Source organism: Schistocerca serialis, chromosome 2 (assembly GCF_023864345.2).
Source record: "Schistocerca serialis cubense isolate TAMUIC-IGC-003099 chromosome 2, iqSchSeri2.2, whole genome shotgun sequence".
Lineage (NCBI taxonomy): Eukaryota > Metazoa > Arthropoda > Insecta > Orthoptera > Acrididae > Schistocerca > Schistocerca serialis.
This window is the reverse complement of record NC_064639.1, coordinates 391,416,418-391,434,047: the sequence shown is the minus strand read 5'-3', so window position 1 is coordinate 391,434,047 and position 17,630 is coordinate 391,416,418. Positions and strand designations below refer to the sequence as shown.

At 39.5% G+C, this 17,630-nt stretch overlaps 1 non-coding gene across 1 annotated transcript; it reads right to left on the bottom strand.

The window, feature by feature from the left end:
• Positions 1-15,124: 15,124 nt before the first annotated feature.
• Trnap-cgg (transfer RNA proline (anticodon CGG)) lies at positions 15,125-15,199 on the bottom strand. Its single transcript has one exon. It is a non-coding gene; the product is annotated as a tRNA-Pro (tRNA).
• Between the last annotated feature and the right edge of the window lie 2,431 nt (positions 15,200-17,630).

Here is a 17,630-nt window from a genome sequence, read left to right as displayed (position 1 = left end):
TTAATGATCAGCAGCTGTTAAATTTTACAAGTTATTTCAGTCATGTCGTTTTATATTTGGGCCATTAAAAATTGCTCTCAATAATTTTTTTTATGTATATTTTTGTTAAGACGTTGTTTTAATATAATAAGTTGTCATACTGAGCTTCTTAAATTTATTACAAGAGAAAACGTTAATGTTCCTAAAGTTTTGATGTACTTTGAGGTAAGTAGAAAGTTGTTTTTGTATTTTTAGAGTAGTTCTTCTTGACGTTAAAATCCACTGCACATGTCCAGCATTTTTAGAGTAGTGATTCGTGACTTTTAAATTCACTAAACATTTGCAGCATGCAACTATGCATGCTCTGTCACCCTAATTTTAATGCCGGCCGTGGTGGTCTAGTGGTTCTAGGCGCGCAGTCCGGAACCGCGGGACTGCTACGGTCGCAGGTTCGAATCCTGCCTCGGGCATGGATGTGTGTGATGTTCTTAGGTTAGTTAGGTTTAAGTAGTTCTAAGTTCTAGGGGACTGATGACCACAGAAGTTAAGTCCCATAGTGCTCAGAGCCATTTGAACCATTTTGAACCTAATTTTAATTCTCAGTTAATATTATAAAGTGACCATGTCGTCGAACATTTCAGATACCACCTCACACTAACGTTAATGTATGCAGGACAAAAATTCTTCATATATAATCGAATATCTGATTCTGCCTCAGACATCACAAGATAATGTTCCTGTTCGACATATCTAAACTTTTTCTGAAGTTTTTCACACAGGAAGAACACACACGGAAAGAATGCACTGTCAAAATTTTAGACATTAAAGGGTAATCTTGAAAGTCTCTTCGGGTTTGCTGCCGGATCCTAAAATCAACTTGACTCGGTATTTCGGCGATACAACTGGTCGCCATCTTCAGGAAAATGCTGCTTCTGCTGATGAGTCCCGCTGAGAACTGGCGCCAGGTTGCAAATCGACGTCCTATATAGGCCACCGTTCAGTACACGGCGCATGTGCCGCCCATCACGGTTTCTGTCTTCCAAGACACGGAGGTGGCGCCGCCCTTAGTGAAACACTGCTGGCAACGTTACATCGCAATCAAGGCCACACCGAAGAACGTTCGGTTTTGATGCGAGATAATACAGGATTCCACGTCTTGCTAAAAGGAAACCCATTGTCTCTGTTGATTAAATTATCAGCCAACCTAATTTCAATCGCCTCTTTACAGATACTGTTCCAAAAACCAGAAATGTTGGCAACCACCACAGTTTCATCAAATTTCATACTGTGTCCCTCATTTAAGCAGTGTTCTGCTACCGCAGATTTTTCCGGTTGTTGTAGCCCCGTATGACAGCGATGTTCAACGCACCTGTTATGCACTGTGCGAATCGAACGGACAATGTAAGCTTTCCCACATTGACACGTAATTTTGTACACGCCGGGTTTCCTAAGCCCCAAATCATCCTTCACAGAGCCGAGCAGAGCCCTAATGTTAGAAGGTGGACGGAACACACTCTTAATGTTAAAATTTCTAAAAATTCGTTCAGTCTTAAACGATAAGCCTCCAGCATAAGGACGAAAGGCGACAGATATATGTTCCTCTTCGTACACCTCCGGATATGGTCCAAACTCCATAGCCCGACGAATCTGCTTCTCGGTGTATCCATTTTCCTTAAATACAGTCATCAAATGCTCAAGTTCTTGGGTTAAGCTGTCTGCGTCGGAAATGGCATATGCTCTCCGTACCAAAGTCCTAAGGACGCCACTGCGTTAGTGTGGTGGATGACAACTCTTAGGATGCAGATACCGATTTGTGTGTGTCGGCTTTCGGCGAACGCTGTGTCCCAAAGTTCCATCTGCTTTTTATAATCCATAACGTCTAAAAATAATAAAAAACCAGATGGAACTATTAAAGGTATTTTTTTTTAGTTAAAGCTACCCAGTTTTTCCGTGAAAATAACAGCTTATAACAGCGGTTTGTACCTCTCTTCGTGCCTAGCGCACGATCAGGCAAAAAACTAGACACAGCCGTGTATTGCGATGTCGAAAGCGCACACATCCGAAACTTTAATCACTTAAACCGTACTAACAGTGTCTCAAATCTTTAATTTTTTTGAATAATTTTCGCTTCATAATGACAGCTAAACTGTTTTGCACGTAATAGTTACACAAGAGATTGACAGAGGAAACAAAATCAAGGCAATGTGTTATTTTACGCCTCAGACACCTTCCATCAATCGGGACTTTAATTTCTTGACAAAAAATATTTTATAACGATTCCTTTAAAACAGTTCGTACGATAATTTCTGAATAACAGTTGCTAGCAATGGAGCGGTTCCTTGTTTATTCCTTGCAGTTGCCATAAAAACGCAAGTTGCGCACTGGAAGACAAAAATAACATAAAAATGCGAGATGTGTAATGGGTGATGAAAGCGAACATTTTCCTTTCATAAGGCACACCTGATAAAAAATTAATGCATTCATGCACTTCACAGAAACTACTGGTTTTATCTCTATGTATATAAAAGGCCATGTCCTGACTGACTGACTGACTACCTGACTAATAGACTCCTCATCGTCCAGTCCAAAACATTAATAACAGACGCTTGAAATTTGGAGAACATGTGGATCTTATACTGTAGGCGTCATTTAAGAGGGATTTTTGGAAATTCCGTTGCTAAGGGGGTGAAATAGAGGATGAAGGTTTTTTATGAAAAATGTCGCTATTAAGACAATTTTGAAGCTAGATCTATGTAAAATGGTATTTGGTTTCTCAGACAGAAATAAAAAATTATGGGTTTCACCGTTTTTGGAAATTTAACCCTATGGAGGTGAAGTAGTAGGTAAAATCTTCTTTTGAAAATATATCATTATTAAGGAAGTACTGACGCATTTTTAAAGCTACATCTATGAACACTGATATTGGACCTCTCCATTACAAATGTGTTTCATTGGTTTTCTAAATTGGACCCCTAAGGGGGTCAAATAGGGGATGAGATTTCTTATTAACATATTTTATTATAAACATATTTTTACAGCTAAACTATAAAAATTTAAGTTTGGCTTCTCAGTTAGAGATGAAAAATACGTATTTCACTGTTTCTGGGAATTCAACCCCTAAGGGAGTAAAAGTGATTCAGCCTGATTCATTGATTTATTATCGCCCAGCCCAAACTTCTTAGGATAGAAACTTGAAGTTTGGAGAGGGTGTTGATCTTACACTGTGGGCATCGTTTAAGAAGGGATTGTCCGAAATTCCACTCCTAAAGAGGTGAAGTAGGGAAAGATAGACTTTTTGAATGTATGAAGGTGGCACTACCAAAACTGGTATTTGGTATCTCAGTCAGGAGACAGGAAGTATGTGTCTCAGAATTTTTGAAATTTCAACCACTAACGAGGTGAAAGAGTGGGTGAAACTTTTTTGAAGCTAAATAATTACTAAAGAACTACTAAAGGATTTATAGGGCTACATCTATGGTAATTGCTATTTGACTTTTCGGTTGGAAATAAACAGATACGTGTTTCAGTTCTTCAGTAAAATCAAACCCTGAATAGGAGATGAAAAATTTTAAGAAAATATTTCGTTATTTTAAAAAAAATTTATAGCCAAGTTTATGAAAACCGGTATTTCACTTCTGGGATAGATATAAAGGAACATTTGTCAGGGGATGAAAGTTACTATGGAAATATCTCCACAAGACCGTAAAAGGCATGATTAACAAAAACTTTGGACCCCAGCTACCAGAATCACTTTTTGGTCAGACGTACATTCTGAAAAGACCATGCTTTTATCAACGTGAGAAGGTTAGAGGATGTAGCAGTCTGTTAGCAATATAAAAATTTGATTAAATAAAAACAAAAAAATCGCAGCAGCCCTTACAGTCTATGCGAGTGAAGCGGCGGGCGCTAAGCTACTTTAGACATGGTTGGGATTCAGTGAGAAAAGGCCGTGGCCATTTTTCTGCATATTTTGTTCCGTACAAGGCATACTTGATCAAATTCGTAAAATGCGATGGTGCTTTATAAGCGCTAATGTACAAGTGGCTGAAGTTTAACAACACTGTTACGCTGATAACCTGAAATGACAAAGAGCTATCGGGAATTACATTATGCGACAATTTTCTGAAAAATGGTTTTCACTGAGGAAAAATTTCATTATCGAGCGGTTGAATCATTTTGTTACTTCCAGGTGGAATTCGAATTACATTAACAGTCTTTTCGTCGCCCTCCTAAGACAAAGGTGTTGTTGTGACAGCGCGAAGAGTCCAACTAAAAATATGAATTATTTTCTGCGAGTTGGTAAGAAGACGTTCTGGATGTGGTATTGAAAATTATTGTCTGTCATTCTTCCAGATTTTGCTACATTCATTACAAGACTTTTGCAACTGAACTGTCCTTCTTTAAGTTTTTTGCCCTGTCTTGCCTTGAGGTTGATGAAGACAGATGTAAGACGGTGAAAACAATAATCCACTGATGCGTATCACTAGCATTGTCATATACAGACGTGTCATAGCAATCATCCCCTGTACAAGCGACTCTTTTCCTCGCTCGAAATGATAAAGTGCGGTTTGCATGCAATTGTTGCACGAAACCTGCCTCATTGGCTGTATACTCCGTATTTTAGAGAGTCACAAGAAACTAAGAATTTATCTGTAGTACTTCTTGTTAATGGCATTTCCTCTAGACGTTTACTTGAAGCAAACTTCGTGATCTTGCAACATTATTTTCGGTATAATTTTCTTAATCTGTTTAACAGCGTCGAAGAAGCCTGAAAATCAATCACTTTCTTCTCACTTGTCTCTTGGAATTTCTCTTGATAACGGTGCACTGACTCTCAGTTTTGCGAATTTCATTTTGGAGCATATTTCGTACTGCTTGTAAATCTTTCCCCTGTTTGTACAATTGCTCCTCAAATTTTACGAAACTGGCTTGTCAGACAACTTAACTTTAAGCATTTCCTTCCTCCTACGTTTAAAAGTAGAATTTACAGCTTTTTCTTTGTTACTTAAAACTCTTACTTTCCATCTTTACTGTACTATATTTTGGCGGTGGATTTGAATCAGGACAACAATCATGATTCGAACCATAATTCACAGGAACGTCTGAGACTACTTCTTTCTTATAACGTTTCCACAATTTTTAACGAAATGTCGACATTATTCGATTGAACATCCCAGAAATTAACCAACTTATAACGCATATGTAGGTCTTCAGAATAAGTAGGTGATTTCGACTGCAGATCACCTTCTCCTTATTTTTTTTCCTTTTCGAGGTTGAAAACATTTATGGAATTCCGCATTACTGGCAAACTCTGCAATTTGCTCAAAGACGGGTGCTATCAGCAAGCATATACGAAAAAAATCCTCCATTGTCTATACTTAGCCATTCTGCAAAGGCAACTGCTGATTATTATGGATACTAAGTGAGCTGCAAATTCGAGCAATTAGTAACCGTGAACAACCGTGTCATTGGAATTATCAATGGAAATTGAAATCCGTCTTATAAATGAATACCGCGTTGTGCCATTTTAACCGCGCGACTGCTACGGTAGCAGGTTCGAATCCTGCCTCGGGCATGGATGTGTGTGATGTCCTTAGGTTAGTTAGGTTTAAGTAGTTCTAAATTCTTGGGGACTGATGACCACAGTAGTTCAGTTCCATAGTGCTCAGAGCCATTTTTTTGTGCCATTTTATCTATTTACTGATGTGTCACCAATCAAGGATATGTGCCTGCCGTGTTGCAAATGAGCTGTCTGTTACATCTTCAGCTACAATAGGCGTGTATATTTCTCCAGACGCCTGGCGAGATATGAATTTGTCAAGTTTCCATGTTTTCTTACAAATATTTGCAGTGTATCTTAGATGACAAAATTTTGACATTGTGTGTGTTTCTGTGTATACTTCCTGTATAAAAATATTTCAAGGCAGATTTCGACATATCATTTTGGACGGGTACCTTGCCAGTGCCCTTTGATATAGCTGTTTGATTATAAAAATACCGGATAAAAACTGAATTGGTCGCAAGAATATTGCGCTCCTCCAACGATCACGCGAAAAGCATGTACTTCGTTGCTGTCAAACCCTGCTTGTTATTCACGTGTTCAAAGTGTGAATTGTGGGTGTAAGCACCCAGCTGAAGGGCAAAGAGTGTAATTCTAGCGGTAGTAGAGAGAGAGATCAGAGTTGTATATGGACTTCATGGTACAGAGTACGAAAAATTGGGAGACTGACATTTGTAGTAGGATCTCGACGATGCAAGAAGGACACGTTTATTAGAAGTACAATAATGAAGGAAGTACAGAAAATATTTCAATGTTTGATAAAGTGTGTAGAATGATCGATGAAAGCTGAGCAATCGGTATCAGTTTTGTACATTGACAGTTGGTGCCATGAAGCAAAGTGAACAATAATAATTTACAACTCAAAAAAATTACTAACTTTGTGTGTCTTTTTCAATTTAATCACGCACCCACAAAAATTACTTCAACGAAAATTTACAATCATGTCACCATCTGTGGAGCAATTCACACAATCACTGCTCACGTCCATGACGCAGGTGAAACAGGGTACATTATTACCATGCTCAGGAAAATGTCGCATCAAACAGGCGGATCAACACACTTTAACATAAAGACTATGGGATTTAGTACTCAAGAATAGGTACTGCATGAGGCTGGTTCTTTTACTAACATTTTCTTTTGCAGTCAGGTTAGATTTTACAAACCAAAACCATTGCACAAATAAGAAGTAAAAATGAAATGTGCTGGATCATAAGCATTATTAGACATGCTTGATAAGCAATTAACAGTGACGCAGTTAATTACTGTGACAACTTCACATCTCTGAATTGTAGTCACAGTATGATATTCTGCATAGCTATAATCCGATTATACGTGCTCTACAATGAGAATCCCCTGCATTCACCGCTCAGAACTGTGTTTCATTTAATTTCACAATATTCCTGAGACTGATGAAAATCCTAATGACCAACAACTGTGTACTGCATAGAATGAACTGTTAATTCAAATAAACCGTCCGTCCAACAGGAATGAATAGTCATGTGTCTAGATACATTATGAAAACTTTAAGCGTCCCTAATGTTTTGGAATACTACGGATCATTTAATACGAATGCAACTGGATCTTCAGAAGAGAAGCATTTTACCAACAAATTAAGTACAATAAACGACCAAAGTCGTGCCTATTGCCCGTGACATGGCTGTGATTAACTGACACGCAATACTGACAACCGTTGACAAAAAGGATCCTTATAGCAGGAGAAGATGTCCATTGACTTTGTTTACTACTCTTAAAACAGCAGAACATCCATATGCCCTTCTGATTCACACTGATGTAAATCACATGTACAACTATATCCATAGTCATACTCTTATAACTACTGTCACATGCATAGTAGAACGTACTTCTCATTGTACCAGCCTGTTATTAGGACTTCTCTTTTCATTCACGTATGGAGAGTGGGAACAACGACTGCTGAAATGTCTCAGTGTGAACTGCAATTAGTCTTATGTTTTACTCACCGGAGTGGTACCTTGGGGGTTGTTTCCCATTACTCGATGCATCATTATAGCTGATTCTCGAAAGTTTCTAAGATATCGTAGGACACTTGGAGTTTGTCTTCAAAATTATCTGCCAGTTCAGTTTCTTCATCATCCCTACGATACTCTCCAACTGGTCAAACAATTATTTGACCATTTCACTCAACGTAATTAGCGCTGGTCTAGTTAAACTGACGATAGGTCTACGGATTAAAATTTGTAACACACAAAATAGTATATTCTCTCGGAATAACTGGCTTAGCTTGGCTTCGTACTTTCGAGACCATGAAGGTTTGAAATATCTCAAGTGCTCTAATTTGATTCGCACTGTGCAATCGTACTTTTCTTAATAATGTGTTGTAAGGAATTACTACAATTCGCAGCTGTATCGGCGAGATGGTCGCAATGGCGGCTAAACAAATATCCTCAAGCCAGTTGTTCGCGTTCATGCAACAAAAGTCATCCACATTTATACTTAACCAGTCAGCAACATACTGAAGAGGTTTTGTAAGTAGGCTGTTTAGGTTTTCTTATTGGTAACGCCACATAGCGCTCTGTATGAAAATCACTGGCTGTGCTGTGTGCAGTCTGTGTCTAGTTTGCATTGTTGTCTGCCATTGCAGTGTTGGGCAGCTGGATGTTAACAGCGCATAGCGTTGCGCAGTTGGAGGTGAGCCGCCAGCAGTGGTGGATGTGAGGAAATGAGATGGCGGATTTTTGAGAGTCGATGATCTGGGCAGAGACAGTAAATTTGTAAGAATGGATGTCATGAACTACTATATATATTATGACTTTTGAACACTATTAAGGTAAATACAATTTTTGTTCTCTATCAAAATCTTTCATTTGCTAACTATGCCTATCAGTAGTTAGTCCCTTCAGTAGTTTGAATCTTTTATTTATCTGACAGTAATAGCGCTCGCTGTATTTCAGTAGTTCGAGTAACGAAGATTTTTGTGAGGTAAGTGATTTGTGAAACGTATAGGTTAATGTTAGTCAGGGCCATTCTTTTGTAGGGATTTTTGGAAGTGAGATTGCGTTGCGCTAAAAATATTGTATGTCAGTTTAAGCAGTCTTGTATAATTGTTCAAAGGGGACGTTTCATATGGGTATTACTCAATTAAGCTATTTTTACTACTAATTTATTTTTCGTGTTGCTGCACATTGCCTTGCAATTGCTTTGCTAATTTATATTTTTTTGCTGCTTGCTTTGACAATTTCCATTTCTTTTCATTGCTGTTTGTATTAATCGTTTTGTGCTGCTGCATTGCCTCGTCCCGTAGTTTAGCATCTGAGCTCAGTAGATTTAAGTTAGCTTAGACTACATAAGAGAATGAGTTATGATGAATTGGAAGAAATGCATTGAGAAGCTATAAGAAAATGGTTTGGCGAAAAAAGTAGTGTACAGTGGAGAAAAACTATTTTTGAAAGAGGATGTGAACAGAATACAGAAAGCACGCTTGTATAGGATTTTTTTGGTGGAAACAAATGTTGAAATAAGAGGAAAGATCTACAGAACGAAGTTTTGGGTTGGACTGCAGTACCAAATGTCACACTGAAAACGAACTCTGTCTTTCCTTTTGTATTATTCCGCTATGTGATTATGTACCCTCGTGTATTTGTCTTTCTCCTGTCTTTAAGTGTTTAGGTAATAATATTTGTGTTGTAGAATTTTTAAAATACTACGTTATTTACTTTGTAAAGATGTTTAGGCATTATTAATTCTGTTCTGTTTCAATGCTCATATGGGAAATTAATGTTTTGAAAACTATTCTCATTATTTTATATATTTACTTATGTCATAATTCCTGTAACACTGTGTATATGTTTATTTCTATTCTCTTGTAAAGCCTGTATTACTACAAATGTTATCTGTATTATTATGTTTTAATGATTTTTTTGTATCTTTGTAATTGTATTCTCATGTTATAAAATTGTAATGGACACCAGTTCAGCAAATTAAATAACTAGTAAGCATTCATTTCAGTGCACACGTTTCTGTTGGTCATAGTATATGCACAATATGTGAGAAGTTGGGACCGTTAGTGTTTGCACGTGTGTTGATAATTCAGCATGGGACTGGTTAACAGCATTGCTGGTTCTAAGGACAATTCCAAAAACTTTGTGAGTGCACAAGTGGTGGTTTATGGACTTGCTATATTGTCCGCAAGACTCTTCGATGGTGATTGAGCACCTGCAAAGTCGCAACAGATGGCTGCTGGCCGTCTCTACAAGGACTACAGTGGGTCTGCATCTCTGGTGGCCCACCAATACCATTATTTCTACAAGGACTGTAGTGGGTCTGCACCTCTGGTGGCCCACCAATACCATAATCTCTACCAGGACTACAGTGGGTCTACTCTGTGACGACCTACCTACCAATATTCTTCAAAACTTCGACTGACTCTGCTGTGGGTTTGCTCTGTTGTGGACCATTATCTGTCTCCATGTCAAGAGTCAGCACTGTCTTTCTGTTGGAAGGACAACACTACTTCTTCAAGACTGCATTGAAATCCACTACTTCCGTGTGCATTGTCTTTTACTGCTCAGACTTAGAGAAAAAACGGCAATTTTACTGTGATGAATGATCAGAACTGTCTTTATGGACGGTGAGAAAATTTTAGTTTTGACCAACATTGTATCAATAAGTGTGTGCATATTATTTCTTTGTTATTGTAATTGTGAAAAATTTTTTAACAAACATGTATTGGCCAGTGCCCAAAACAATTTGCAAAATTTTTTGTGGGGAGCATGGGGGCTATGTAAGTAGGCTGTTTAGGCTTTCTTATTGGTAACGCCACGTAGCGCTCTGTATGAAAATCACTGGCTGTGCTGTGTGCAGTCTGCGGCTAGTTCGCATTGTCTGCCATTGTAGTGTTGGGCACCTGGATGTTAACAGCGCATAGCGTTGCGCAGTTGGAGGCGAGCCGCCCAGCAGTGGTAGATATGGATAAGTGAGATGGCGGATTTTTTAGAGCGGATGATGTGGACAGAGACAGTAAATTTGTAAGATTGGATGTCATGAACTGCTATATATATTATGACTTTTGAACACTATTAAGGTAAATACATTGTTTGTTCTCTATCAAAACCTTTCATGTGCTAACTATGTCCATCAGTAGTTAATGCCTTCAGTAGTTTGAATCTTTTATTCAACTGGCAGTAATGGCGCTCGCTGTATTGCAGTAGTTCGAGTAACGAAGATTTTTGTGAGGTAAGTGATTTGTGAAACGTATAGGTTAATGTTAGTCAGGGCCATTCTTTTGTAGGGATTTTTGAAAGTTAGATTGCGTTGCGATAAAAATATTGTGTGTCAGTTTAAGCACAGTCTTGTATAATTGTTCAAAGGGGACGTTTCAGTTTGTGTTAATAAGTAGTAAAAAGAGAGTCATTACCTGAACGAAAAAGATAATTATTCTCACCTACAGGTGTCCGCAGAGATAAATACATCTTAATAGACCAACGCCAGCAGAAGGAAGGATAAAGAAGGAAGTTACACGAGAAGAAAGACAGACAGATGACAGAGATCTCGTGAGCAATATATATTGATTTAGACCCGTTACTGCAGGTTTTCAAACAATATGGATTCATCTTTTATAAATAAGACTACTTCCTTTGTCATTAGTGACTCAGTGCACAAAAGAAACACTGATTTGTGTTATAACCATTCGCGGTGCCCTTCTCTGTAAACGTTCACTACCCTCTGTTTATCCTATTTGGTATTGACCTCAGAAACATGAATAATATTCTAGGACTGGTCTCATGAGTGTTTCTTAAGCAATCTCCTTTGTCAAGTGATTGCGTTTCCCTAGTATTCTACTAGTGAACCGAAGAATGCCACGTGCTTCACCTATGACTGAAACGCTGTGCTCATTCCCTTTCGTATACCTACAAACTGATACACCCAGCTAACAGATTTCATCTGTGATTCGTTGATACTATAGTAATAGGATACCACATTTTTTTGGTTTGTAAAGTGGACACTTTTACATTTCTTAACGTATAAATCAAGTTGATAATATTTGCACCACAGTGAAGCTTATCGATATCTGGCTGAATGTGGTGCATGTTTTTCCAAATAGTATTTGACAACTGCATCACCTGCGAAAAATTTGTGTTTACTATCAAAATTGCCTGCGAAGTCATTAATATACAAAATTAACGGCAGTCGTCGCAACGCACTTCGCAGGGTACCCCTGTAACCAGGGAACTGTTAACAGGTAACCCTCTCCAATGACGTACCGCGGTCAGCAATTCACTAACCCATACTAGTGAACCTTTGTTACTAATTCATAAGTACTCAAGAACTATGTAGAGCTCTGGAAGACTTAAGATCGAATAAGGCAGAAGCGATAAATAGCATTCCATTAGAATTTCTAAAATCATTGGTAGAAGTGGCCACAAAATGGCTATTCGCGTTGCTGTGTACAACGTATGATTCTAGCAATTTACCATCGGACTTTCGGAACATCATCATGCACAGAATTAAGAAGATTGCAGGAGCCGACAAGTGCGAAAACTATCGCACAATCAGTTTAACAAAGGTGAAGATCAGTTTGGCTTTAGGGAAGGCTTAGGCACCAGAGAGGCTGTAACTCTACGCTACTGCGCACGATACTTATTAAAGCCTGTACTATGGTAAGTTAACGGGCTTCACCTTATAAGAAAGGATTTTGGTATATATGTTGACCGCGTGTACCTGAATGGAGGCAAAATCAGACTTTCACCCACTCAGTAACAACAATGATACGTCAAGCAAGTCTGAAGTGCAACTACACGTTAGGACGGACAAGAAACAACACATCAGATGCTACCAAATTGTTAATAATACGGTCGCCATCCTAATTAGGCATTAACTGAGTTTCTTCCCAGTAAAGGTTGAAGTACGTTCAGACAAAACAACACGTAATAACACTGCATACTATGGTAAATTTTAGAACCAGAAAATTTACTGAACTAATGATTTCACTTTCTGTACTAATATGGACAAGCCATAAATACACAACAATACACTATAATGTTTACTACAGACTTCGTACTGTCTATTGATCTGATTAAAATCGGGCATAGGTTACCCTAGAAATAGCACTTTCGAAACACACATACAATATCAATTTTGAAAAAGGTCAAACACTAATAAATTTTGGTTTTATATTGACTTTAACTTTGCTGATCAAATCAGTTCAGTACACTTCAGAATTTAAATGAATAGAAAAGAAAAAGGGGGGAGGGGCGACCCTGAAACGGTTATGATCATTGTATTGAAACTATTAACTATTGAAAGCATTAAGCACTCAAGATTTCCAATATATGAATTACTACTCTTTTTATCATATTTCCTGCTCATTTAACTACCATTATTTTTGTCTCAAATTAATTAAACTTCATTACTGAACCAATTTCAACATTATCTTCCAACTTTGTCAGACCTGTATTATTTGTCTATTATTTCATTAACAACAAAGTTCCTTAAACATCATTCTAACATAGCTAGGTCTGCAGGTAATTATTATTAACATAAATTTTAATTCTTCATCTCGGGACACTCGGATTGCACAACATGTGGAAAGGACCCTGTCTAGGTTAGTGATAAGGATAATTAAATGATAGGACAGTTCTGGTAAAAGTTAAGTTGTTATTGAACAGTCAGGAACAAAAGTAACACTGGTCCACACGAATACAGTACTAAAAGTTTCAACCTGTTCGTATCGAAGCGGCGGTTGGCGGGCGGCGAGATGACGAGGCGCAGAGCACACATACAAGCACAGCTATGGCTCTTGGTGTATCGGCACTTTACTTCTTCATAGCGTCGCAATATTTTTCCATTTAGTGCCAATGGAATACTGCCATGCTGTATAGGCGTCGGAAACGGCACATCCGAGGCTCAACGAAAACACGTTTTCCAGGAGAGCCTCCTCGATCCAGAACGTGTTACTCAGACCGATGACCAACTCCGACTACTACTGCTGAGCCCGTTATGCCGTGCCGCGCCCGCGTGCATTTTCCCGCGCTCGCCTGCCATCCACCTTTTACCGCTCCCCTACAGACAGGGTATTCACCAAAGGTTTTGCATTCTACATATCCTAATACATTGCCTACGTATGGACCAGGCGCACAATTACAACTTTAACATCTTACAACAGTTTCAACATTTCTTACATTTCCATTTTGTTATAATATTGCTTGCAATTTGAAATAAACATTAATATTCACATCGAAAATTGTTTACAGTTTCTTTAACATAATGACATGAAAAGAAAAAAGAAATGAAATCAGAACATCGCTTACACTAATTTATCGAAAATCAGAAGAAAAAATTATTATATGTACAGTTGTTGTTGTTACAAGTCCATTCTGACGTTGAGGTTGATAATGGAAGCAAGATTAGAGAAAACGTGTTCAACAATGTCGGATGATGCAAGATGTTCGACATTCCGAGAAAACAGGTCTAAGATATATGGAAAAAACGTGTAATATGTAATATTCGCAAGAGACAAGAGGGAAAAATATGAGCGGAAGACCAAGATGGATAGAGATGTCGTCTTTCTTCCCTGCTATATAATCGATACATGACGGGAATAAAAGAAGGGATCAAGAGTGGAATCATAATTCAAGGTGAAAGGTCATTCATGATAAGATTTGTTTATGTAATCGTTATCCTAAGTGAAAGTGCAAACGAATTATCGGATCTTCTGAATAGAATGAATAGTCTAATGACTACATTATATGGATTGAGAGTAGATAGATGAAACAAGAAAGAAATGTGAAGTAGCAAAAATGAGAACAGCCAAACACTTCACATTAAGATTGGTAATTACGGAGAAAAGGAATTCTGTTACCTAAGCAACAACATAGCACATGACAGACGGAGCAAGGGGGACATAAAAAGCAGACTAGCACCGGAAAAAAGGGCATTCCTAGCTAAGAGAAGTCTACCAGTATCAAACATAGGCCTTAATTCGAGAAGGAATTTCTGATAATGTGCGTTTGGAGCACAGCATTGAGTGGTAGTGAGACATGGAACAGAACAGTATCGAAGCATTTGAAATGTGGTGCTACATTAGAATGTTGAATATTAGTTGGACTGATGATGTAAGGAAGGAGGAGGTCCTCCGCAGAATCTGAGAGGAAAGGAACACAAGGAAGTCACTGACAAGAAGGAAGGACTGGAAATGACTTCATGGTACTAGAAGGAGCTGCAAAGGTAAGAACTAGAGGAAGACAGGCATTGGAATACATCCAGCAAATAATTGAGGATGTAGGTTGCAAGTGCTACTCTGAGATGGAAAAGTTGTCACAGGACAGGAATTCGTGACGGGCCTCATCAGACTAGTCAGAAGTATGATGACCTAAGGAAAAAAAAACGAAAAAAGAAATGTAACATCACCCCATGTTGGTTTAATGAAGGCCATCACGAGTCCTTCTCTTTCGCCGGACTCTACACCTCAGAGTAGCACTGGTGCCCAACGTGCTGGATCATTTGTTACATTTGTTCCAATCTCTGTCTAACCTTACGTGTCTAGAATGAGATTTTCACTCTACAGCGGAGTGTGCGCTGATATGAAACTTCTTGGCAGATTAAAACTGTGTGCCGGACCGAGACTCGAACTCGGGACCTTTGCCTTCCGCGGGCAAGTGCTCTACCAACTGAGCTACCCAAGCACGACTGACGCCCCGTCCTCACAGCTTTAATTCCGCCAGTACCTCGTCTTCTACCTTCCAAACTTTACAGAAGCTCTCCTGCGAACCTTGCAGGACTAGCACTCCTGAAAGAAAGGATACTGAGACGAGGTACTGGCGGAATTAAAGCTGTGAGGGCGGGGCGTGAGTCGTGCTTGGGTAGCTCAGTTGGTAGAGCACTTGCCCGCGAAAGGCAAAGGTCCCGAGTTCGAGTCTCGGTCCGGCACACAGTTTTAATCTGCCAGGAAGATTTTTATCCTTACGTGTTTTACGCTCTACAGCGCCCTGTAGCATACTGCATAAAGGTGGGTCTAAACGGCAGTTTTCTGCCGAAGATGGATGCAGGTGTGCAGCAGAAGGATGGAGAGACGTTCAAATGACCCTCATCTCTGGTGCACGTTGGTATACTCTTGCAAAATTCTTGCACTGCAACAGCAGACATGATAGCGCGGACAAATTCTACTCTGCAGGCAGCAACTTGATCTAGCGTAGTCGGTATGTTGGGCTGTGTCCGCAGCAGCGAGGACGCACTGCACCTGTCTGTCTGTGACGAGTGCGGCTGGCAGCATCAACAGCCACTGCGGTAGGTTGCCGTGCTGCCCACCGTCTAACTGAACCGCTGGCTAGGGAGCGGCGGAGGGCAGCCGGCAGGGTCAGCAGTTGAGTGCTGGCTGCGAGGGCATGGGCAGACGGGCAGACGTCCGAGGATCATCGCCATGCAGTGAAATAGGTGTGGTGAAGGACGCAGAATGGGAACAGATACGTTACCCAGATAATCGACGACAGTGAATTGATTAAGTCGGGATAAATGCTGCAACTACATGCTGACTTCACGCTACCGTATGGATTTGTATGTCACGCCAAATGACCTGGAACAGAGGCAATCACTGGCTGTCATAACCAATAGTAGATCACACTGCCCTACTTCCTGGAGGTTGGCCTCGGAGGCAGCGCGCGCTGTTAGATAAAACTGGGGCTGTTTTTTCCGCTGACCATGCAATTCAATGACCAGCACCAGCTGAAGCTGGCTGCGGTCTGATTACTGCTCTGGGTTGCTCCCTTTGCTCCAAGTTCAGCTACAGTTCATGCTATTGCAGACAGTAATTATTTTTAGATATTATAGCACATTTCGTCTCATTCTTCTCCTTCTTCTTGTCAGTGGTCTCCTTACGTTCATTTACTCGACATTTTTGAGAAGGACCTCCTCTTTCTTATGTTATCAGTCTTAAGTTTCAATGTCTTTCTGCAGCACCACATCTCAAGTGCTTCGATTTTCTTCTTTCCCTGCTTCCCACAGCCGGCCGATGTGGCCGAGCGGTTCTAGGAGCTACAGTGTGGAACTGCGCGAACGCTACGGTCGCAGGTTCGAATCCTGTCTCGGGCACGAATGTGTGTGATGTCCTTAGGTTACTTAGGTTTAAGTAGTTCTAAGTTCTAGGGGACTAATGACCTCAGAATTTAAGTCCCATAGTGCTCAGAGCCATTTTTTTGTTTTCCCACAGTCCATAATACATTTTCATACCACGCTGTGTGGAGACATTTGTGGCCTGTTGCTAGGCTCCAGTTGTGTAGTGGTAATTTCGTCAGTTGTGCGATATTTCTCTTCTAAGGTAGCATAATTACTCCTCTTCATTTACTTCGTTGTCACCAACTTTGATGGTAAGTTTATTGCTAATCTCATTTCAGCAATTTCTCATTATATTTGTGTAAGAAAATGAAACATGTACAGCGGTTCTCATGTTGTCATTGATTGTGTGCCTACCAGTTTCGGTGGCTCAGTGCACCATCTTCACACCTAAGCTGATACATGATGTGGCAGTGGCCAACATAACTGGTTTACGCCGGCTACCTGTAACTGTGATGTTGTCTCTCCAACCATCAACTCTTACATTGCTCACATTTTTGATTTTACGTTCATCGGAGGTTGTTTGACTTTTCTATATGCTGAATAGTACTTCTGATGTCTATTTGTGTTCCATTTTCTGCAATTTTTTCGAAGCCATTTCGATTTGGTTTCCCTGTACTTCCTGATTATTTTATGCGTGAGTTACTTACGTAGCTCCATTACCGAATTTTCTCCTACATTTTTGTAGTTTCCTCGTTCGTCGACGAAATGCAGAATACGTTTTTCACCTAGGATTGCTACGGAGTTACTTTTTTTCGTACCTATATTAATCTGTCCAACTTCTGTGATGGCCCTTTTTAGTCACGTCCATTCTTCCAAGTCAACTGTCTATTGTTCATTACGCAGTAAGTTCAGTAAAACCATATCTTTCCACGTTGACTTTTCATTACTAACTAGTGATATGAATAAATGTCTTCTCCTGGGTATGTTTTACAATCCAACGTTTGATATTTGAATCTCTGTCAGGGTATGAAGTAATCTAGCAACAGGCTGTTTCCAAGCATACCTC